The 13,615-nt window shown below is 39.3% G+C and overlaps 3 long non-coding RNA genes across 3 annotated transcripts in view; 2 read left to right on the forward strand and 1 right to left on the reverse strand.

The window, feature by feature from the left end:
• The window catches only part of LOC148722478 (uncharacterized), a 69,241-nt gene extending 66,806 nt beyond the window's left edge, over positions 1-2,435 (forward strand). The window contains exon 2 of the long non-coding RNA XR_015992241.1: positions 2,036-2,435. This is a non-coding gene — a long non-coding RNA (uncharacterized LOC148722478). The remainder of the gene's footprint in view (positions 1-2,035) is intronic.
• An 818-nt stretch (positions 2,436-3,253) lies between these two features.
• Positions 3,254-6,046, reverse strand: LOC148722486 (uncharacterized). The gene is made up of 2 exons (XR_015992240.1): positions 4,971-6,046; positions 3,254-4,545 (listed from the first exon to the last, which is right to left on the reverse strand). It is a non-coding gene; the product is annotated as an uncharacterized LOC148722486 (long non-coding RNA).
• A 648-nt stretch (positions 6,047-6,694) lies between these two features.
• On the forward strand, positions 6,695-7,976 carry LOC148722487 (uncharacterized). The gene is made up of 2 exons (XR_015992239.1): positions 6,695-7,022; positions 7,569-7,976. It is a non-coding gene; the product is annotated as an uncharacterized LOC148722487 (long non-coding RNA).
• Positions 7,977-13,615: the final 5,639 nt, after the last annotated feature.

A 13,615-nucleotide genomic window follows, 5' to 3' on the forward strand; every position in this document is an offset into this window, starting at 1 on the left:
TTGACTGAAGTGTAGTCAAGCGAATAAATCGTAAGTTTAGCCTTTTCACGTTTTCGACACTGCATTCAAGTCAAACGGATTTATAATTCTCAAAGTTGCGTCATGTCTTTTTTTGGATGTTTCTGTTGATTTTTCCCTCGAATCAACGGAAAAGATACGTAACCTTATAATCGCTCAGTAGTTTACGCTCGAATTTGATCACTTTCCACCTGGTCTAACTATAGAGTTTTGTTATTTTTCACGTACGCTTATTATTACTCTAATGGTCATTATTCCACCTTGTCTAACCAATTGCCCCTATTAAACCTTCTCGACGTAACTCTCTAAGGATACATATCATAATTACCTTGGGTGTAGGTAAAGCCCCCTATTTATGGTGATTGCGAAGCGCAGTAGAAGGAAATATGTACCGCGCTACATTGAATAAAGAACGACAAACGTGCAATGTGTTTATCGGGAAAGATTCTGAGCGAAGTGCAGTATTCCGAGCCATGTTTACTGGAGTGATATACTAAACCAGTCAACACCGTTGAATTCTATTTATCAACAGTTTTGTCTACAAAACGAATTATGATACATTTGCACTTTCACGTTGTGTGTGACGTCATGCGTCACTAGTCTCGGGCTAACAAAAACCTGCATAACCTGTTTTGAAATCAACATCGACGAAAAAGTGTAGTTCCTTTCCGCCCACGATCCACAAGGAAGGTTCACTGTTGAGCATTCTGTGTGGGTCGCAGCAGATGAAATCTTCAAACGAGGTTCATTCAATAGCCCTGTCAGAGATGTTTCTTGGGAAGAGTTTTTGTGTTGTGTACGCTATGGAGTAGTGTGTCTATTTTTTTTTTTTACGCCCAGTAGAAGCAAATATAAACAGTGCTATACTGCATAAAGAACGATAAACGTGTCATGTGTTTATCGGGAAAGATATCGCTATGTAGTTTCCACTCGAATTTGATCGCTTTCCACTTGGTCTAATTATAGAGTTTTCTGTTTTTTTTCACGCACGCTTATTATTACTCTAATGGTCATTATTCTACCTCGTCTAACCAATCGCCCTTAACCTTCTCGATGTGACTGTCTAAGGATTCATATCATAATCACCTTAGCTGTAGGTAAAACGCCTATTTACGGTGATTGCGAAGCCCAGTAGTAGCAAATATATACAGCGCTATTTTGAACAAAGAACGACAAACGTGACATGTTTATCGGGAAAGATTCTTAGCGAAGTGCAGTATTCGGAGCTATGTTCACTGTAGTGTTATTTTAAACCAGTCAACACCGTTGAATTCTACTCATCAGCATTTATTTACAAAACGAATTATGATCCATTTGCACCGTTCTGTAATAAGCCGTGAACAGAGACAGCATACAACGAGAATAAAAGCACGTGTAGTTTAATGGCGAACTGAAAACAGAAGATGAAAACAAGCCTGCCTAGACTAACGGGTAACATGCGTGACGCGTGACGGGCAACACTTCCATGTGGAACAAAGTCCGTGACGTCATGACGTGGCTCAGTCAAGAAAACCTGCATAACTTGTTTGAAATACACATTGGTGATGATTTTATGTAAATCGGACTACGAGGGTTGAGGAGGATTCCGTGTGAATACATCGACGCAGTAAATGAAATCTTCAAGTGAGGTTCATTCGATAGCCCTGTCAGAGATGTTTTCTTGGGAAGAGTTTTTGTTCAGTGTACTTCTCCTCTAGCTGCAACACATTTCCTTGTGAATAAGTTCCGAGAATTCGGTGTTTGATCAAGATAACAACTTCTGCCTGATAAGTTTTGGATACTTTGGGGTGAAACATCCGGGAGTTCCAAGGGTTAACATCCATGAATAAATTAAGATTGACTATTTGATTCCCTTCCTGACGCCGAACTTTTGTGACGTCCTTGTAATGATATCACGTGGCAAATATTTGGTTACATCGACTTTGTTTTCGAAGCGGAAGAAGCATTCCTTACGTTTATATCATATGTGAATAAGGAATACAATTGGTATTTATATATGTTTTGTTTTATTCGACAGAAACGAGGAGCGCTATGATCAAATTTTCTGGCATTTTGACAGGCAGTTTCAATGCACAGGATCCTAGAACTGTAAATGTGTGATTTAACGTATTTGTAATGGGTCACGATTGATAACTTAAGGTCCCATGAATAAGTTGTTTGTATCATTATCAGCAACATTTAATTTACTGTGGTACGTTTTTCTAGAATAGAACTAGGAGTATCAGTCGCAAATACACGATTGTGAACTATTTGTTGTAAAAAATATTGGAAGTTCCTTATAATACTGGTGGGAATCACATTGTAATTTTTTATTGTTTGATTCACACTTGACGTCTTCTCGTTTAAAATAATTTTAAATTTAAAGTTACAGTCCATGTCGTTCTCAGTAATAAACGATCTTGTGTGATTTTTATTAATCTTAGTCTAGTTAACATTACCCGCAGCCGAAAGATCGATTGCTGGCGGTTTTGACGAATGAAAAAGAGCAGTCACTGAAATATCGCTTTCAGCGAATTATTCATCAGAAGTTTTATCTCGATGATTTTGTCTAGAATGCTGGAAGATGCATCACCTGAAGTACCCCGAACGTTTTGATAACAAATGATTGCGTGACTTCCAGTTGACATTTCATTATGCAAACGAGTTTGGGTTTCGGTGATTCCCCAAACCGTATGAACATGACGTTATGTCTCAGTGAACTGTCCTGTTTTCAGTCGCCTCCGATGAACTATGATATTCAACCCGAATGCGTGTCATACATGTGTTAATGACAGCTGTTTTGCTTGCACATAATTTAGATCCTGTCAAGCAAACTTTCGTCATAAGAAAAGGGAAGAAAATTGACGCAAGCTGACTAGCATTCGAACAACGACTATTGAGCAGCGAGGTGAAACCTTTACTCAAGCCGAAACGCCATTATAAATTGACTCAACGACTTGTCAATCCAGGGATTTCATCGCTCTAGTTTTTGCTTCGTTCTGTTTTTGTTTGCACGTTATGGTTGTCATATGATCATATGGCAGATTCAGCTTCTTTGCTCTTGTGACATCACAGGCCGGGGTAACAAGGCCATGATTATATTCGTCTTTCTGGAATTCAACGGGAGACTGGGGCGGAACTTAACCCGCAAAGCACCCTGGGGCTGTTTTTGGAGACGCGAGCCAAAGTGATAAAGAAAAACATGGGGAAATTCTCGTGCTGTGTGCCTCGTCGCATAAATAATTGGCGTAATATCCCAGATTTGAAGTTCCATTTACTTCCTCAAGATCCTAAACTGCTCTCTAACCTTAATCTTAAAATACACTCATCGAGTACAAAAATATGCGGCATACATTTTCCGTAAGGCGAAAGGATGAGTTGTACACAGCTCCCATCGATTTTTCCGTGGTCTAAAGCTAAATCAAAACGTCGTGAACTAGTTAAGCACGACGTACCGTCCATAAGAAAAAGACGAAAACCCTCTCCGACCAAAAGTGTTTGTGTTGAACTCCACAATGTCGAGGAGTCCAGCGAAACCCTTCGAAAGGAGATTGAACAGCAAAGAAACCCGAAAGATCTGTGATTGTCCCAGAAGATATTATTGAGATTGATGGAATAGAAGACAAAACTGGTCAAGTACATCGTTCGGAGAAGGAAGAGAACAATGTGGAAACCCTGAAGGACCTTAAGGCAAAACTCGAGTCACTTGAAAAAGATTTGGAAGAATGTAAACAACAACTTTGTTCAGCAAATAAAGAACTACATCAACTGAAGTATAAAGTTGAAAATGAGCCAAGATTCGAATTAGACGATTACAAGGATAACGATGAATCCATTTCATTTTACACAGGATTTCCTAGTTATGCTACAATGATTTTGTGCTTCGATACTCTGAAAGCTAAAGCTAAAAATTTCCATTCAAGAGGTTTAAAGATAACTAAACAAACAGTGTTGACATCAAGCTAAAATACCTTGCGGTCTTTCCTTACACTTAGGTAGCACGGAAAGCCGTAAAAATCTTGAACAAAAGCTCATCTTTCAAACCGGCGGTCTAAATCCCATAGGGATCAACGAACGCTTTTCATTCCACTAATTTATTCTTGTTTATCTCGTCGCCATGTTCCCACCAATAACGTCGCTCCATTTTCTGCCTTTAAAAGCACACACAACCCACAATTCCTCTATTCGCTCCGACGAAGGGCTAACGCTCGAAACGTCAGCTTTTGTAATCGTTACGGTGGCCAATTTACCATTTCAACTTTGTTGATATATCCAAATTACAGGCAAAAGTAGTTTAGACGATGAGCGTAGGCTTTCTTGCAGGTGGTATTGTTGTGAGAGAGACGACAAGTAAGCTGAACAAAGACTATGGATAATCTTAAAAGGGATTAGCAGAACTTTGAATATAATCCATGACTCAACAGGTAGCCAGTGTAGTTCTCGAAGAGCAGGTTTGATAAGCTCGTATCGTTTAGTTCCAGTGATAAGGCGTCCGGCAGTGTTTTGAATTCTTTGAAGTCTATCCAGTCTATCAACCCAGTGGATAAGCTGCATGAAGAAAATGATGAAAGACCTGAGAATAGGGCTGAAGAACATGAAGAGATGCATAACTGATTAAGGTCGGTGTTCAAATTACTATTTTAATTGAAATGTTCCCACCACACTTTGAGTTGTGAAAGACCATTTGTTGGCCATAAAAAGAGTGAAATGTTTTGTTGTCAATTTTTATGTAATTTTTTGTACCTTTTTCAGGTTTGTAAATCTCCTCTGTAGAATTTTATCGTCGATCGGAGTAGATATTAAAGAGAAACGCATCATTGAATAAAATCTCGCGTTCTGATTGGTTAACAAAGCGAGGTATTTAGCGTGGAATTGCGAGTTGAAAATGAGGCTTACTGATTTTGTTTCGCATCTACGTAAGCATAACAACTATAACAACTATCGTCAAATTTGCACTAACGTGTACCACTGACCTTGCTTCCTATTCGCTAACGCAATGACATTTCTGACAGTTGACTTCGAAATGGCTTTCTGGAGTAAGAAAGTAAGAAAGAAAGTCTTAAGCACTCTAAACAACAGACGTGTCTAGTTACAATGATAAGGTTGAGATCGGACGTCGGCATTATAAGGCGCCTCTGGCAGCCACTTCAGTCCATGTAACGATCCCACCTTCCCGCCCATCTCACCCCAGGGGAGGATGTTACCCGTACTCCAAGAACCACATAGAACTCTTAATAACTAACGCTTCTAGAAGAATATATTTCTTGTTTTTTCCAAAAATTACAACAAACAACTCTCTTTGCCACGTCACAAGTCACATGTTTCCATTACGTTTACGCTCTAACAAGGACATCCACCACACAGTAATCTCGTGCGTGGGAAATTAACGTCTCTTACCCCTAACCCTGCAGGAGACTGGGCCTACGGTTTATTCGCCCTTATTCGAGAAGACTAGAATATCTGTCCATTTCTTGATGTTATAGAAAGGTAGTAAATTCTCCTCAGTTGTTTTAAGACCATGAGTATTGGTCCGGCCGGGGCTCGAACCCTCGACCTCCCGCACAACACAATCCGGCGCAACCAATTGAGCTAACCGGGGGACGGTTATAAAGTGCGCACTCGGGATAAAAACAAACAATAGTAGTGCTGTTTCCTTTATTTGTTATTAATATTCAATGACGCGATTCACGGAAAATTCATTACCTGACTTCTGAGTTCCGTATTGATGCACTTGAAAACCAATATCGCACCCGCCGCTTCGCGACTCGTGCGGTATCGGTTTTCGCGTACATTTTAACGCGGAATTCCTTCGTCGGGTGATAAATTTCCCTTTAAGATCGAAGTTTTCGCGCGTGATTTGTGCGACCAAGCGGAATAAACTGATGCACCATAAATTATCTCAACCAGGAGAAAGAAAAATTTATCAGACTCCACGCGATTATTTAGTGGATTATTCGCTTATTATTCTGATCCTGAAAATGGTGATATCAGTACTTAAAATACCACATCCAAATACGACAAATCAGAAGGTCAAGATGATAGTGGCGTGATTTCCATACTGAGAAACCATTATTCGAATGATATCAGAAAGCGGAATCCCCCGTAAAAATGCCTTATGTCTCTTTTTAGACGATTCTTTGGATTATGCTATTAAGAGAATGTTATACCCCAGATACGTTTGTTCCCTCGAATCAAAGGATCAGATATGTAACTTTATAATAATTTAGTTGTTTCCGCTCGAATTTTATCGCTTTTCGCTTGGTCTAATTATGGAGTTTACGTCTACGTACGCTTATCAGCACTCTTAACTGATCATAACAACTTTCTCGAGTGACTGTCTGGGGCTTCATCTCATAATCACCTTGGCTATGGGTAAAACGTCTTTTTGCGGTGATGGTTAAGCCCAGTAGAAGCAAATATAAACAGCGCTACAGTGAATAAAGAACGATAAACGTGCCATATGTTTAACGGGAGAGATTCTTAGCGAAGTGCAGTATTGGGGTCTCTGTCCAATGGAGTGATATTTTAATTCAGTCATGTTCAACACCGTTTAATTCTATTTATCAACAGTTTTGTTTACAAAACGAATTCAGTTATCCGTTTCTACTTTCTCACGGTATGAAACACGGTCTATGACGTCATGACATAGTTCAGCCAAAAACCTGCATAACCTGTTGGAAAATACACATCGATCGGTGTCTTTATTTTCATCCGATTCAACAGTCGAGTATTCCTCGTGTGTACATGGTCGCAGCAGATGAAATCTTCAAGGGAGGTTCATTTGATAGCCCTGTCAGAGATGTTTTCTTTGGAAGAGCTATTATGTAGTGCACTCTTTGGGGCATGTGTTGGAGGGCTTGTGACAATCTTGTACTGGAAGCTGTCTACGAGTAAAGAAAGACTGGCAGAGAGAGGAGGACGACGAGCAAGTGGCTGTAATAACCCGTCTGAGAAGCAGCCTGTAGAAAATGACGAGAGACGCGCGAAGTCGCCTCAAGAACACAGCAGAAGTTTTAATTTAAAATGTGAGTACAGATTTATCGCTGAAAAATTCATTAGTTTCTAAACATTTTGGCCGCCAAGAAAGTATTACTTTTGTTAGGTTCGGTGAGTTTATGCCGGGATATTTTGATTAACAAACAATAAGATTAGAATTATAGAACAGGATATGACCAGTAAAATTATTTGGTTTTGAATTTTCTTAAGCTTTTAGTGCCAAATTCTGTTTGTTAATTCTCTCCTGTGGCTGCTACACATTTCCTTGTGAATTAGTTCCGAGAATTTGGTGTTTGATCAAGATAACTTCTACCTGATAAGTTGAGTATTTCTATTACTACCTGTTTTCTAGAAGTTGCATGTTCATCACCTTATTTGGTTTCAAGAGTTATAGCTAACAGCCAATGGTTTCCCAGCGCCGTAGCATAGTGACGTCATTGTGAAGATATCGCGTGACAAACAGATAAGGGTGCCCCGACTTTGTTTTCCAGGCTGTACTAGCGTTCCTTACGTTTATATCAAATGTGAATAAGAAATACAGTTGGTATTATAATATTTTGTGTTTTATTCGACAGAAACGAGGAGCGCTGTGATGATTTTCTGGCATTTTGACAGGCATTTTTAACGTACGGGAATAGAGCCTAGAACTGTCAATGTATGATTTAACTTATTTGTAACAGGTCGCAATTAATTACTTACTCAATTTCCCATGAATAAGTCGTTTATATCATGATCAGCAACGTTTAATTTACTGTGGTACGTTTTTCTGGAATGGAAGCAGAACTAGGAGTATCAGTCGCAAATACACGACTGTGAATTGTTTGTTGTAAAAATATTAGGAGTTTTTCTTCTAATACTTGCATGAATCACATTGTAATTTCTTATTGTTTGATTCACACTTGACGTCCTCTCGTTTAAAATAATTTTAAACTTGAAGTTACAGTCCATTTCGTTCTCAGTAATAAACGATCTCGGTGTGTGAACTTTATTTATCTTAGTCTACGCAACATTACCCGTGACGAAGATCGATCGCTGGCGGTTTTGAGGAATGAAAAGGAGCGGTCGCCGAAAGAATATTTTCAGCGAATTACCAGCAGAAGTTCTATCTCGATGATTTTGTCTAGAATGCTGAAAGATGCATTCCCTGAAGTTCCCTGAACGTTTTGATAACAAATAACTGCGTGACTTCCAATTGACATTTCTTTATGCAAACGATTTTAGGTTTCGGGGATTCCCCTTCCGTCTGAACATGACGTTATGTCTCAGTGAACTGTCATGTTTCAGTCGCCTCCGACGAACTATGAAATTCAGCCCGAATGCGTGTCATATATACATGTGTTAATAACAGTCGTTTTGCTTGCACCATATGTTATATATCCTGCCAAGCAAACCATCATGAGAAATGGGAAGAAAATTGACGCAAGCTGAATTGCGTTCGAACAACGACTTTTTGGCAGCGTGATGAATCCTTTACCCAAGCCGAAACGTCGTAATAAATTGACCCAATGACTTGTCAATCCGGGGAGTTTCGTTTAACATCTTTCTAGTTTTTGCGTCGTTCTGGTTTTGTTTACACGTTATGGTTGTCACGTGCACGTGATCTTCTGGTGTTTCTTTAAGATTTATTGGATTCAGCAACCTCGTTCAAACAAGAAGAATTTTTGGTCCTGTGACGTCACAAACCGGAGAAACATAACCTGTTTTCCTGTGAAACCATAACCTGTTTCACAGGCAGGAGAAACATCACCTACGCTTGGTTTCCCAACCTGTGACGTCACAGGCGCCAAGAATCTTCTGGCACTCTGAGTGGACTAATACTGTTTCGCTTGCCGTGCTCAAGTAATTTGGTTACCGAAGAACTTGATGAAATGTCTCCCAATAAACTGCTTTGGAGTGTACTATGCGGCACCATAAGCGGAATTATCGCAACGCGCCTGGCTTGTCTTCAAAATTTTGTGCAGGATCGAGCCGAGCGGGCGAGGAGATCACGGAAGGGAAAGGCGAACGAGATGATCTGAACAACCCTGCGGATAAGTTGCCCGAAGAAAATGATGAAAGACCTGAGAACAGGGCTGAAGAACATGAAGAGAGGCGTCATTAAGGTCGGTGTAAGACAATTTTTTGCGTTTATTGAGTTTTTGCGTTTAAGGAACCAAAGTAAGAACTCGGCCAATATCCAGCCATTTGACATTACGTTTGGTCAAAAACACTTATAAGAACCTAAAAGCGAGGTGTGGCTGGTAAAGTTTATAATTTCGTTTTGGTTACGAATTTCCTATAACCTCTAACTTCCAGAATCTTATTGTTGATTCTTCCCTAAAGCTGCTCAGTACACATTTCCTTGTAAATTAGTTAGATTAATTTTGTGGGTGTAAAACATGTATTTCCGTCGATTTTTAAAAAATTTTTCCATCATCGTTTTATTAACGCGAACGTTTCATGCTTTTAGAACAATGAAAGGTTTACTTTTACTTTTTCTAGTTTTGCGGCGCAGAGTATTCAAAGTACTGAAATCACATGCGCTAGCTCTTTCAAAGCCTACTATCCGTCACGTGAGAACAATGCGCAAAAATCAGTTTATAGAGACACAATTGAGTAAGGTACAGTTATCCTACCGGTGCAATTTTTGTCTTCAATTCAACAGATATAAAGAACTGTCTAGAAAGATGGTAGCTGGCATGGCATTTGCGAGCTTTATGGGCCAAGATGTTTAGAGCTGACAATTCGTATTTGTAACAAGTTATTTACCGACGGTCATAAGAATTTATGTAGGTCATACTTTTAAAGAGTAGTTTTGGAATCATTTGGCATGATTTAGATTCTGGTCGATAAAAATAGATGATGGTTTATCATTTGTGAGTTGTCCGCAACGACCGTTTGTTAACTAGGCGTGAAATGCTTTGTTGTTTAGTGAAAAATGGCGTTACCTTTATATCCCCTGTTTTCAAGATTTTGTTCCGACTCTATTTGTAGTAAAAATTTTGTTGCCAATCGGAATAAACATTAAGGAAGATCGTATTGTCAACGCGTGATTTGTTTATAAAGCGGAATAAACAGACTATCACACCAAGGATTATTAAGTGGATTATTTGCTCACAATCAGGATATTGAAGGTGGCGGTTACGTTACTAAAAATATGACATCCGAATAGGACATAATCAGGAGATCATTCCATTTTCTCGACGTCTGAGGCTACATATTCGTTCCTTATCACCGTGGCTGTGGATAACACGTGAACTAGTCTCTATTTAATCGCTAAGTTTTCATGAGTGTCATACTCAATTGAACAGTAGAAGCAGGTCTCCATGTAAGAACAAAATATGAGACCATGGTCCTGTCCTTTGAAGCGGGGCGATTTCATATTGTGGTGTTTATTCTAGAGGCGTTTTAGGGCCCCACATGTGAAAACCGTGTAGCCCGGAGCAGCAAATACTGTGATAGGTGACGTCACGTGTTCGAATTCTAAGGACAAACTCCTCCCTCAAGCTCGATATCATTTCTTTTGTTTTCTTTCCCCAAGCCTCGGAGCCAAGTTGAATTTTAATAATCGATCGAAAATTTCGCTTGAGTCTAGTGGGTGTAAATCGTCGTGGCAAGTTAAGTCTCCAAACAAGTTCGAGGTTCATTCGTTAACCCCGGCCAGAGGTGGAAGAATTTTGTTGTAATGCAGTACTCTTTGGGGCATTTTTCGGTGGGATCGTGATAATCCTGTTCTTGAAGCTGTGAAAGAGTAAAGAAAGAGTGGCAGAGACAGGAAGAAGACGACTAAGTCGCTGTAATAACCCGCCCGAGGAGCAGCCCTGTAGGAAATGACGAGAGACCCGCGAGGAGACGCCTCAAGAACACGAGGAGAAGTTTTGATTACAATGTGAGTACAGATTTTTTTCTGAAAAATTCGTTCTTGACATTTTGGCTGCGAAGTGAATATCGGTTGATGTGGAAAGTGTATACTGGTGCATTCTGATTTACAAATGATTATATTAGAAGCAAAAACCGGAGTGAAATTAGAATTTCGTTTTGATTATGAATGTCCTATAACCTCAAACTCTAAGAATCTGATTGTTGATTCTCCCCCAGAGCTGCTTTACATTTCCGTGAGAATTCGTTACGCGAATTTGATATTAGATCAAAATAACAACCGCTCTCTGATAATTTTAATTATTCTCATCATCCGTTTGTTGAATAATGTATGATATCAATGCGAGAGGTTATGTTTTAGAATTTGGTGTTACATCAAGATAGCAAACTGACCGATTAGTTTGAGTATTTTCACTACCTGTTTGCTGAATAATATTGTATGGAGACGGGTCCGTGACGTCATTTCCGTTCATATTTTTCATAGTTTTGGGAGTGTTTAGATATCATGCAACAAAAAACCAAGAGGAAATTCAGAATTTGGAATTCGCTTGCTGATGCGCTGAACCGTAATGACTTCATTCCCGTACAGAGTTTTTGTGACTTTCAACACTGTAATGAGTATGTCATGTATGAATTAGGAATAAAATTGGAAATTTTTTGTTTTTTGTTTTATTCGACAGAAACCGGGAGCGCCTTGGATGTTACTAAAACGAGGAACGGGGAACGGGGAACGGGGAACGGGGAACGGGGAACGGGGAACGGGGAACGGGGAACGGGGAACGGGGAACGGGGAACGGGGAACGGGGAACGGGGAACGGGGAACGGGGAACGGGGAACGGCGGTAACCCGCCTGAGAATTCAAAATGGCGGAGTAAGGGCAGCTAAAAGGGTCTGGCAACTAGTTTTGAGCACGCTCTTCGAGCGCGATCGTCGCAGCAAAATGCATGGACGGTAAGTAAAGGTTTTATTGAAGGATTTTACTTTGAAATGTTGAGTGCTTCATAAATTTAGTTTTTGTTTTAGAAATCAAATCCTCGGAGAGGTAAGTATCTTACAATTCATGCACAACATTTGAACAATCAACTCAGAGTTACAAGCTCGCGACATTTATTCTTATATTCATATAGTAATTTTACTGCAAGGTAATGAAGTTTACCTCCAATATCTTCACCGTTACAACCTAGCAATGTCAATAATGTTGTAAAGCAAACAGCTGAATGACTTTCACGCCCATTATGGGAATCACTTTCTCTTGAATATGATTAATGCAGTTTAAATATTATTGTAAGCATTAGCATGAATGTGAATTCATACACCTACATTCTTGAAGACATAACTGATGTTTTCCTGTTAAATTAAATGTTATTAAAAGTTCTGTCAATGTTTGATTTCTCTATTGTTTACATGGAAGTTTATGGGTCGATACAAAGATATGTTCCTGATCTTATTTTGCGGTAAGGTAAGCAGATATCTGCATGTAGTAATTTCAGTAACTAGGCTGGTTATTACGTTTCCTAGCTCATTTCCGTTAACCTAAGATATTACCTCCTTGCTACTTATCTGCAAAAAATGCCATTGGGCAATGCAAACAACCAACATACCCAAACTCTACCAAAAGATGCAGATTTCAGGAAGGAAAAACAAAGAGAGACGTCAGAACAAATGGTGGCAGCCATTGTGGAAACGTTTACTTCGAATTCTCGCCTCTGAATACTAGGCTTCGTGGCTTCGCCTGGGCAATAGTTAAATAAAAGCGAGTCGTCTAATTGCGCTGCAAGCGGCGACCCAGCGATAAAATCAGTGTTTGTAAACATCGTTTACTCCGCCATTTTGAATTCTCAGGTGGGTTACCGGTGTACACCCGTTCCCCGTTCCCCCTTCCCCGTTACCACTTTTAGTAACATCCGAGCGCCTTGATCCAATTTTCTACAAGCTGTTTTAACGTACAGGAGTAAAGCCATAAACAGTAAATCTGTAATTTAACTCGTTTGTAACAGGTTACAATTGACTTGTTGTGGTCGCATGATTGAATCGTTTTTATCATGAAATGTAACCATTTTTTTTTACATTGAACTGCAAGTATCAATCGTGAGTATATGTTTGGTTTTTTTTTTTATTTTATAAAATTAGGAGTTTTTCTTGTATCTCATTGTAATTTTTTTTTATTGTCTGATTTACAATTGACTTCCTTTCGTTTAAACGACTTGTGAATATAGAGTCACAGTTCGAGGCGCTCTTGAATAATAAAATGGACTTGTGTGACTTACATTAATTTTAATCTGGACAACTTTACCTGTGGCCAAAAGACCGATCCGTGGCAATTTTGAAGAATTAGAAGCGGCGGTCGTTGTTTTCAGTGAGCTATTTATAAGAAGTTCTACTCAGAAGATTTTGATAAGAATGTCAAAAGATACCTAACCTGAAAGTGACTTCTACTATTCCCTTAATGATTGAGAACGAATGTTAAACAAACGATCGCGTGACTTTCAAATCGACGGGATTCCCCCATCTTTACAAAACGTCACATCTCATTTGTGAACTATCTCATTTCCAGTTGCCAGCGGCGCAGAATTCAACTAAAGTAAAACTGCAACTTGGTAAGAAATTCACCAAGTATACTGGTCATACATGTGTTAATGACAACGATGGAATTGCTAAAAGGAGTAATGACAATGGTTTTTAGAAGAACAATTTTTTTTATTATTAACTTGTTGCATGCGTGTACACAGAAACGAACTTCTCTAATGTACCGGTAGAATAAAGC

The sequence above is a fragment of the Stylophora pistillata genome, chromosome 10 (genome assembly GCF_964205215.1).
Source record: "Stylophora pistillata chromosome 10, jaStyPist1.2, whole genome shotgun sequence".
Lineage (NCBI taxonomy): Eukaryota > Metazoa > Cnidaria > Anthozoa > Scleractinia > Pocilloporidae > Stylophora > Stylophora pistillata.